General features: G+C 33.8%; 1 pseudogene; it reads right to left on the reverse strand.

Moving 5' to 3' along the window:
• Positions 1 to 546: 546 nt before the first annotated feature.
• Positions 547 to 6,042, reverse strand: LOC148620850 (uncharacterized; annotated as a pseudogene).
• Positions 6,043 to 11,135: the final 5,093 nt, after the last annotated feature.

Raw genomic sequence — 11,135 nt, forward strand, 5'->3', positions numbered from 1 at the left:
ATAAAAAGCAACCAAATATGATTAAAATTTCTTACATCAACACCTACCTATAGTTTTTGTAAAATGTATTAGTTTCATGAACAGACCCTGAAAATGGGTGAAGATGGAGAAAAATGTGAACAATCATTAAAATTGGGTGTTTTGAAATGATATAGCATAAATTCAGCACACCATCATCTGACTTTTTCTTTTAACCTGCTTTCTTGTGGTCAGTTTTCTAAAAATCAAGGTTAGAAAAAAAGAATGATGCAGGAACGTTTTCTTACCTCTGAGAAGAGTACACTCTTGATATACACTTTATTACAAATAGTATATCATGAAATGACAATCAACCAAGTAGTACATATTGTACCTTGAGCACTGAGACATAAACATAAGGTCTTAGTGAATCCTTTGGACAGACATGCACCTCTGGAAATCACTATATATGCAATTTAGTTATGACTTATTGTAATATTGTATCTGTAAAAATGAAGCTGCTGAGGTAAAAAAGCAAGCCTATTTATTGCCACAAAACTACCATGTACATGGGCTTCCATAACAAAGTTACACAAAATCCATTACCCAAATGTCACTTGATAGAATGTGATTGAACTCTGACCTAAATACAGGAAAATTTTCATAGGCATTAGATAGTTCCAGTAGCAGTCCACATATGTGGGCGACAGGTCTTCTTGGTAAACCTTCAATTGAATTAAACTTAACTGAAATTCTGTTGACATCTGGAATCCTTGTGTCTGATCCCGTGCAAAATCTAAGAAATTTTTTCAGCTTTTCACTATCCATTTCCTTAATATACTGTTTAAGAAACTGCATTACATCTCTAACATTCTGGCTGATATCTTCTGGAAATTTAAGAAGTGAAAGAACTCCTTTCACTGTCGGCTGCAATGTTTTGTATATTTCAACAAATTTTTGAGTTGGAAAAGACTCCTTCAAAATTACTGCAAAACAAACGATAACATACTTTGGGGCCTGAATAAGCTCTTTATGAGCTAATTCCAAAACGATTGACTTTACATTGTCTTTGCTTGGTAGTTTTCTGCAATGATGAGATTCTAAAAACTCCAACAAATCTGTATTGTCAACCTCCTCAAATCTATCCAAAGCACATTTCACAAGATCTCGTTCAGCTGGAGATAGAAACATTAAGAATGAATCTTCTAGGCTAGAATGATGTGATCCGTATATAGCACACTCTATGAAAACTGGATTCAATTGTATTGGAAAATATCCAAACTCAAGGTAACCTAGCTTTCCTTAAAATATGGGCGACTGCAGTCCATCATTCCTCCTGGGGATAGTCATGGCGGATTATAGTTACTTTGTATACAGCCCCTAAAGTGCACTGTTCATAAAAAATTGACCAATATTCTGACAGACAATCTCTGGAGACTCCACTCCCCTGTCCTTGCTCCTCCTTCCCATTGGGTAATATCATTTTTATTTCAATTGGGTATAATGTTATGTAAGGAGCTTTAAAACATGCCATGAGTTCTGTTAGAACATTACCACTGTGAACTTTCAATATAACTTCATCATTTTTTGCAAAGTTCATCATCGATGGTGATATAACATTAAGTGACTCCATATTATCTGGTGGTATTTGGTACATGTCACTTTCCTCATTTAAAACAGGCACTCATAGACATCCTTCCCCAATTAAATCTTGCAGAGGAACTGTACTGTCAAGGCTACAATTACCTCCATGTGTTGGTCCAATACTGATATCTCCATCTTTATATTCAAAATTTTTTGAGTCTTCAGTTGTTGATTTTTCAGATGTTGGAGTCTTCTTTTTGTTTATTTTTATTACTGGCAAATCTTCGTCATCATCATCAATACCACCACAATTATTATCTAATTTCCTTGTAGTAACAAAGTTAAAGCGTAGTGTTCGCATTTTTGCTCTGTTATAAAGAGCTTCTACAGTATCACTTTCCTCAACATCTACAAAGTTGACATCTGTTAACTTCACATAAAAATTGGATAATGGGTCCCGTACAGATTGCCCGTTTGGAAAGTACAAGTCAATGACAGTTTGTAATAGGTCTTTTAATGTTGTATTTTTATTAGATTCTTTGGGTCCGCCTGCCTTATCTTTTCTTATTTGCTTGTAGTAATTTATGTCTTTCATGTACTCATAACATCCAATATCGATTATTCGTGAATATTTTGGTTTCTTCCCTCTAAATGTGTTTTTTTGACAATCTAAGGAATCTGATTCATCAGATGATTCTTTTGCTTCATTTGTTTTTTCAATATCTGTTATTGGCTTATACTCTGTAGAATGTTTTAACCGTTTTACTTTTCTTCTTAATCTATCTGTTAATGATATATTTTTTTTCCTTTTTACCAGGAATACCTGAATTTCTACAAAACGATTTTGCTGCTAGTCTGTCACCATATGTGGGAATATACTTTGTTGATCCTCCATCAATAAAACCACACAATAGTCAATCTTTAAAAGAAAGATAAGCCTATTATTTGCTTCATAGTATATGGTTCCATTATTTTGAAGCAAAAAAAAAAAAAAAAACAACAAAAACAAAAAAAAAAAACAAAAAAAAAAAAAAAAAAAAACAAATAGGTATAGAAATTATGGCTATAATGGTACATGGTAACGTATCTATCAGGTATGCCAGTTAAATTTATAGCAAAGAAATACTATAGGCTTAGCCAGGATCCACATAAATATTTGGTCCCCAAATTCAATGTCTTATCCTTTACTTCTCCAGGACTAAAGTTGAATTTTCCATGACCTTATTCGACAACATCTCAAGCATAAACTAGTACCATGGCCTTGAAACTTGACATGCTTGACAGGCTACTACAACATGACAATGGCTAACCAAGTATTAATTTTGGTTCAAATCCATTGGAGGATGCTCTCTGGAACATGTTAATAAGAAATTTTTTTTCGTTCCACAATGACCTTGACCACTGATGTTTTACCTTGAAAATCAATAGTTTCTAGATATTGGCCACGGTTAAAAATGTAAGAAGATTAAAGGATGGATACTCTCTCTAATGTGTTCACAAGAAAATATTTTTATGTCCCACTTTCACCTAAACCTTTGACCTATAGGGAATAATAACTTTGAACAGAATGTTTTCAGCAAAACATGATAATGATAATATTGTATACCAGTATAGCCACTTTTAGAAAGTGTTTTCTGGAACTTCATTCTCAATACTAAAAATATAATTTGATAACAGTTGTCTCCAATTACTGGTTGTGGCTCTGGTTTAACGTATGTAAGAGCAACGACCTAAACATATTTTATCCGTGAATATGTAAGCAGTATTCTGTTTATATACAAGATTTAACTGATTTTATTCAAAGGTATGTTAAACTAGACTTCTGTGATCATAGCTCACTATAAGATAACTGACAGCAAACCAGATTTTCCCACATTGAATTGAATCTTCCAAATACTTTTTTACAACGAATATGGCAGCCAATCATAATGGACAAAGCGATATTTGTCAGAATTAAACCTGACCTTAATTTTGTCATATATAAAAAAATATCCAACTTTGAAATAAATCTAAAAAATACTTTTCAAGTTATGGCACAATGTTCAAACTTACTTTTTTCACGACAAAAATGGCCGCCATTGGGAAATGAAAGAAGGTATATTCAAATATACTTGAAAATCAAATTTGACCTTTGTTTTGTCATGTAAAACAACATATCCAAAGTTGAAATGAATCTGCCCAATATTTTTCAAGTAATATCACAGACAATGATTAAAGTCCCTATTTTCACAACAAAAATGGCCGTCATTCATAAATGACATAAGCAATATTTTTGAAAATCGAACTTGATTTTCATTTTGTCGAATAAACCAACATATCTAACTTTGAATGAAACTGCCAAATCCTTCGAAAAATCCGGTTAATAACTTAATAAAATATAAAATTCAGTAAAATCAAATTCTAAAATAGAGAATGCACAACTTCATTGTGTAATTAAGATTCTGTTGAAGTTTCATAGAAATCAACCCAGCAATTGAACACACAAGGTTCAGACGGTTGGACAAACAGATAGATAGAAAGATACCATGAACACTATATACCTCCTGCTTCAATATGCAGGGGGTTTACCTCAGTAACAGCTGCATCAAATCTGTTGAATTGTTTCAGATGAAGAATTTTATAAGGAACATTTTTAAAAATTCACATGAAAATTGGATAAGTAAGTAGACATTATTGAGATGGAAGCCATCTCTGTGGACCCTGCTGTCATAAAAAAAAATTCATCCCCAATGCATACAGTATAAAACACAGACTTTTTAGTTGATAATTAATGTATCCATTAATTTGACAATGTGGTCAATGTTCAAGGTCAAATGTCACCAACTTTCATAATGATACATCACCCTGAGCTTATCATACCTCATACACATATCAAAAGTTAAAGCCATGACATGACTCTGACATAAAAATTAATTTAACAGACCTTGCAGTCAAAGTTCATGGTTAAAAGTCATCAACAGTGCTATAGGAGACTTCATTTTGAGCTGATCTACTCTCATGCCAAATATGGAAATCAAACATCAAAAGACAATAAAGAGCTACGCTGAGCGCAGCATGATACACCCACAGAAGTCGAACAATAGAAGGTGAAATGAGCATGTACACAGTAACATGCTAGACACAATAATGTGCTGGACATAGTAACATACTTGACAGTAATATGCCTGACACAGTTATGTACTGGACACTTAAAACAAGAGGCTCCAAGGAGCCTGAATCGCTCACCTGGCATATAAGCTTTGTAAATCTTTTCACTCTGAACATTTCTGCTATCAAAAGTTTCTTTCTATCTGCAACAGTTGCCAAAAACATAAAATTTGTGAAAAATGTTTATTAAAAGGCAACAACTCCTAAAAGACATTACTAGACTATTTCAGTCATATTAACTATTTTGTGCATCTAATATTGGCCAATGGGGAATATGCTTTCACAAGTTTATCTCTATCTATAATAGGTTTTAAAATAAAAGACAGTAAAATTGTCATTTATTAGCAATAACTCATCTGACCATTATCTTATTATCTTTTTTTAGATCTAATATTGGTGAACATTTTTGCATATTAGTGAACATTTTTGCAATTTAAAGTTTCTTCCTATCTATTATAGGTTTTGAAATAATAGCAAAAACAGAAAAAATTGTGAAAAATCGTCAATTAAGAGCAATAACTCCTATAAAACATCATCAGACGATTTCGATCATATTACCTTTTTTGGTAGATCTAGTCTTGCTAAAAATATTTGCAATTTAAAGTTTGTTTCTATTTATTATAGTATCTGAAATAATAGCCAAAAACGGAAAAATATTGTGAACAATCATCATTTATGGGCAATAATCTTACTAGACTTCGTCCAGCAATTTCGGTCATATTATCTTTTTTGTAGATCTAGTCTTGCTGAACATTTTTGCAATTCAAAGTTTCTTTCTCTCTATAGTTTTTGAATTCATAGCCATTAATGGCAGAATTGATAAAAAATCATCATTTAAGGCAAATATCTCCTACAAGACGTCGTCTGACAGTTAAATCTAATTTGATCAAAGGTAGATCTCATCATTCTGGACATTTTTGACTTCGTCTGATTTTCTCTATCTGTTATGGTTTTCAAGATACGAGTCAGAGTTTGCATTTTACCCCTTTGTTCTATTTTTAGCACTCTGCCATGTTTTTACATCAGCAATTATGTCATATAAAATTTTGATACTAGATACCCTAAGGATAATTGATGTTGATACTGGCCTGGTAGTTTCAGAGGAGGAGATTTTTTAAAAAGGTTACCATGACGACGGCTAGTGCCAAGTGATGGCAAAAGCTCACATGGCGTTTTAGACCAGGTGAGCTGAAAAAGATGAGGAAAAGTAAATAAAGCAATAGGATCAAAGGAATTAACACATACTGCATATAAAACATACCACGCATTTACCTTATCATCATTTAGTTTCTTCAAGAATTCCTCAGGCACCCCTCTTTGTTGTAGAAGTATTAGGAAGTCTTCTGTATTCATGTTTCCTGAAATACAAAATACAGTCGCAATCAAACCATGGTCTACAGCGCTGGACTTTTAATTTACAGTGCTGGAGTTTAAATCTCCAGCGTACAGTGCTGGATTTTAAATCTCCAGCGCTGGACTTTGAATCTACAGCGCTGGACTTTAAATCTACAGTGCTGTAGTTTAAAAATACAGCGCTGAAGTTTGATTCAACAGCGCTTGAGTTTGAATCTACAGCGCTGGACTTTGAATCTACGGCGCTAGACTTTAAATCTACAACGTTGGACTTTAAATCTGCAGCGCTGGAGTTTTACTAAATTTTCAGCGCTGGACTTTTAATCTACAGCGCTGGACTTTTTAAATTACAATCTCTTATCTCTATGAGACAAACAGGGCTCCGTACATATGTGTATGGAACATGAACTGTTAAAAGATATGTAAAAGGAATGTCCTGTTAAAATAACCTTGATACCCAAGTTTTTTTCTCCAGCAAAATGTGAAGAAATATGGACCATATTCAACTTGTGTTCTTAATAAAAATGCAATTTGAAAAATCTATACCTACCTCCTGGACTGCTTTATGAGCATTTTGCCATTAAAAATATTTAACAATTTAAAAAAAAAACGATTTCAGAACCGCTTTTGAAAACACAAAACCCAAACCTCATATTATATGTATATATATAGACTACTACTACAATGTAAGAGGTTGGAATTCGTCCGCTATACCCCAACCCAAGTCAGAAAATAGCTTGCCAGACAACCTCTAGCATTGCTGGAGTAATAAATAGACCATCCGTTTAGGCCTAAAAAATGTTCCCGGTCACCTACCCACCCTCCTTCAGACCCTCTACCCTTTTTTTTTATTTGTAATATTGAAAAAAATAACAATTAAAAAGTCTGCCGAATGTCATTCAGAAAAAAGAAGAAAATAAAGCCAATGATGTATTTTTGTATCTATACAAATACTGGTTGTTTAGATTTAGAATCGATTGTAAAACACACATGACGTGAGTGTGCCCTTGCTCGTGGATAATCACTTTTGGGATTCGGTACTTGGGATATTTTTGTTTTGTTTTGACCACCGCCATCAAAACAAAAAAATATCTCAAGCGTCGAATCCCAAAAGAGATTTGGCCGCGGAATAAGTATAAAATTATTAGTTGTTTAGTCTTTGCATAATTATTTAGTTTTCAATGTATTCTGAGTTTGGTGTCACTATAAAGACTTATTTCATTTCGAAAGATTTAAATAAAAACGAATCCCTACCTACCGACCCTACAAAATTTCAGAATGGTGATCTGAAACATAACTTTATTTTTTTTTCGGCCTTGGAGATTTCTCATCAATTGCCTGGCATGCACTAATAAGTTGACTTACTTATATATCTTACATTGTACAGGCACTTGAAACTGTTGATTTTATCCCGAAAAGTATTTTGCTGGGTCAAAGATATATATATATAATATTTGACTCTCTTTTCACGCTATTTGTCTCTGAAATTCAAACGACTGTGTTGTACCATATACATTGTAAGTGTGCAGATCACAACTTGGACCACTACGTCACGGATCGACATCAAATTACCTGGTAATGCATTTAACGAATGAATGATGTTTGTTTGTTTGTTGGGGTTTAACATCCGAGCAGCAATATTTCAGCTATATTCAGACAATGAACATGAAATGGATGATAAAATGAACATGAAATGATGATGAAATGAAAAAGGGATGGGACACAAGGACAATGGGTTCGACAAATTTTGATTGACACTGGAAATAGGGAGAGGTGGGTAGGGTCGGGCAATTTAGCCTCTTGTAGCGGAGCCCTATGGTTTCTTCTCCGGGAGAATACCACAGTAGGGTTCTTTAACGTGCGAGGAACGTGGCATTTTTCCCAACACGTTGCACCACTATGGTTTGCGGTCAGGTTTTCCGTATTATAGTCTGACAACCCCAGCATACAACACGCCAGGGGTACCCCATTCCACCACCTGAGGCACACATCCCAGTTGCTCTGTGGGCAGAGCGTCCTAGCCCCCGGTTAGGGCTCTGAGCACTGTATAGTCGCCTTTTACGACAAGCTTAGCGCTGCTGCAGGCCTATTCTTTTAACACCCGGACCTGCACGGGGCACGAATGAATGAACATGGTCGCATGACTACTATAATTTCCCCTAATACACCATTATCCACATTCACGGGTATAACTATGCTTGGGGACTATGTAAACGCTTTGATGCTTTACACCGTCCGCGAGAGACCCCAAATGATAGCCAAGGGCGTTAAGAAACCCCTTAGTCCGTCATGAATTACAAACACCATATATGAGTGCAAAGCGGGTCTAGCAGTATTGAGTATATATATTAGCTCGTAAACAAAAATTAAACCGAGTATAGAAATAGTCAGCTGATGGTCAGCGTCTCTCATATCATGCAACTGACTGACTAACTGTGTTACGAAAGATTTTTTGGGACTTAAGTGGTTTATATTTACAAAGACAGTCGAATTATCTGCTAGAAGCAACGATGTCCTAGCTTTATATTGCACGAAATGAAGGGTGTAACGGATATACGGAAAGCGCTATCGTTTTCAACTTTATTGTTACAGTGTTATGGAAATACTGTTTACACTTATCCACCCTGGCCCCCCTTAGAAAATTGAAAATTGCAATTTTTAAAAGTTTTTGAAAAATTGTGTGCATTAAATCACGAAGAACACTCAGAAAGAGGTATGATTCAATAGTAATACAACAAATTAGTAGTTAAGTATGATTTCTTGGTACTCAGCGGTGATCCTGTCAAGAAATATTTTTGCCCCCCTCTTTTACCTAAAACTCTGGATCCGCCACTACAAAAGTTTTCTTTTCTTTTTTTTTTAAATGCTGATTAAAAATTAGAAGCAAATAGCCTTTTCCGTATAATATGCTTAATTTTCACATTTCTTGACTAATGTGTGGACAAAGTTTATCCTCTGTACATAAACATTTTTATTTTTATTATCTGCAGATGAATTTGTTTTGAATTTCCTAGTACCCTCATCAAACATGCATTGCAATTTTATTGTATTTTGTAATGCTACGCTCAAAGGTTGACATCATCTGAATATAGCTGAAATATTGCTGCTCGGACGTTAAACCCCAACAAACAAACAAACATCAAAGGTTGGGAGAATATAAATGAACTTCGGGTTTTAAGAAATAAGGTAAAGATCATCGTACGTACACAATAACTTGTGGATTATCACATCTCATAAGCCACGATAGCTTAATTGACGGTATTTTCAGCACTCGCTAACTGAAGGCTCATCCTGAAAATGCCACCATTCAACTCTCGGATTCTAGTAACCCGTTCGATATATTGTACTAGTAAGCTATTTAAACCATTTGAATAGACAACTGTAAATTAGATCATGCCTATTTCGGCCATATCAAAACTAAAAACCTAACTGTTGGTAAAACTATTATTAAACCCTTACACACAGTTCCGATTTAATAGTTGCAAAGAATATTCAAAAATAAATTGGTATTGCTTGGCGTTTTAATAGGAAGTTTTAAAAATATTGTATAACAACGTTTCTAAATATATTTTGTTGTGTTGATCACATGGCATAATTTAGTGCTTAGATTTGTAAGAAACAGGCAAAATTGAAAAACATCAAATCATATGCTAAGGAAAACACACAAATTTGACAATGTGGGCACATAGTTTATGACATATTGAAGACGAATCGACAGTTCGGTCGTCTTAGAAGTGTATACATGTTTGTAATAGGATGCAGAAAAGCGAGTTTAAAGCGAGTTAAAATTTCACTTTGCGCAATAAACAATATGCACATGGAAAATTTATGTTATTTTTCAATAGACAAAATTTTTATCATAGCCAATTCTTAAATAATTCATACCTCTATTTATTGACACTTAAGAATAAACGATTGTCATTTCTGCATCAACATGCAGGTAACATTTTGAACAATTTTCAATGGAAAGAACGATTTTTTTTTCTTACCATGATTCACCCATTGCCTGATTCTTAAAGAGAATATTACTTGTTTTAGCAACTTATTTTAATTATTTCATCGCTTGTTAAAATCATACTCACTCTTAAATCAAAATTCCTATTTCACCACATTAAAAATAGAATCGTGATTTGTCTGGGAAATTTAACTTTTTTAGTATTATAAAGGCATGGGGTCAATTAAAACAAAACCAAACACAATGGCACGTGCATATATTGAAGTCTACGAAGGGGCCCATTATATTTTAATTACTCCACCTGGTATGAAGGATTCTGATTATATAGACGTAAACACCATAGAAGCATCTGGCCCAGTACAAAATGATGTAGTGACCTTTCTGGTGATTTCGCTTTTCCTTTTTGCATGTGCACTGTTTCTGTTGTATATTCTGAACGCTTTCAAGGTAAATATATATAACATGTGTATTGTGTCTTAAAAGTAATTTAATACCGGTACAAAAGAAACAAGGTTTTTAAATCATGAATGTTGATCGCAATTTCGTATGTCTTCTAAAATTATATCACAACTTTACAATTATAATTCTACCAGTAACTCAAGTTGAACAATGTTAGTTAAAATACGCAAAAAATGGTAAATATATTTTTTAAGTAAAATTCTTATTTCATAGGTTGAACCGATTGACGAACAACTAGATAATGGAAGTGGAATTTAATGGCGACGGTATTGAATGGGTTGAAATGATTTTCGTCACCAAAATAAAACGGGACCTTTTGTACATGTTAAGACACCTATTGAGCAGTTTGATTGATTTGTATTGCGACCAAGCAGTTTGATAAAAGAAAAATGGTTGATGTAAAGAAATAGCTTAGTGTCAACAACACAAACTTATACTTTAAAACTCCAATTTTTGTGTATGCATGTTGTTATGTCGTTATGGCGAATGACTGAGACTTATCAACTTTACTGAGAGTGAAACGAGATTTTCTCATGTATTGTTTGTATTCCTTAAACGACTTTAAAAGATTTAATTGACATTGGTATTATATGATCGAACTGCTAAAACAAACTACTTTTATAAGATTAGTAATGTTAACACTCGTGTTTTTTTATGAACAATGTACGAATATTGTACT

Source organism: Perna viridis, chromosome 3, assembly GCF_037379345.1.
Source record: "Perna viridis isolate PV_CMFRI_1.1 ecotype Kerala chromosome 3, ASM3737934v1, whole genome shotgun sequence".
Lineage (NCBI taxonomy): Eukaryota > Metazoa > Mollusca > Bivalvia > Mytilida > Mytilidae > Perna > Perna viridis.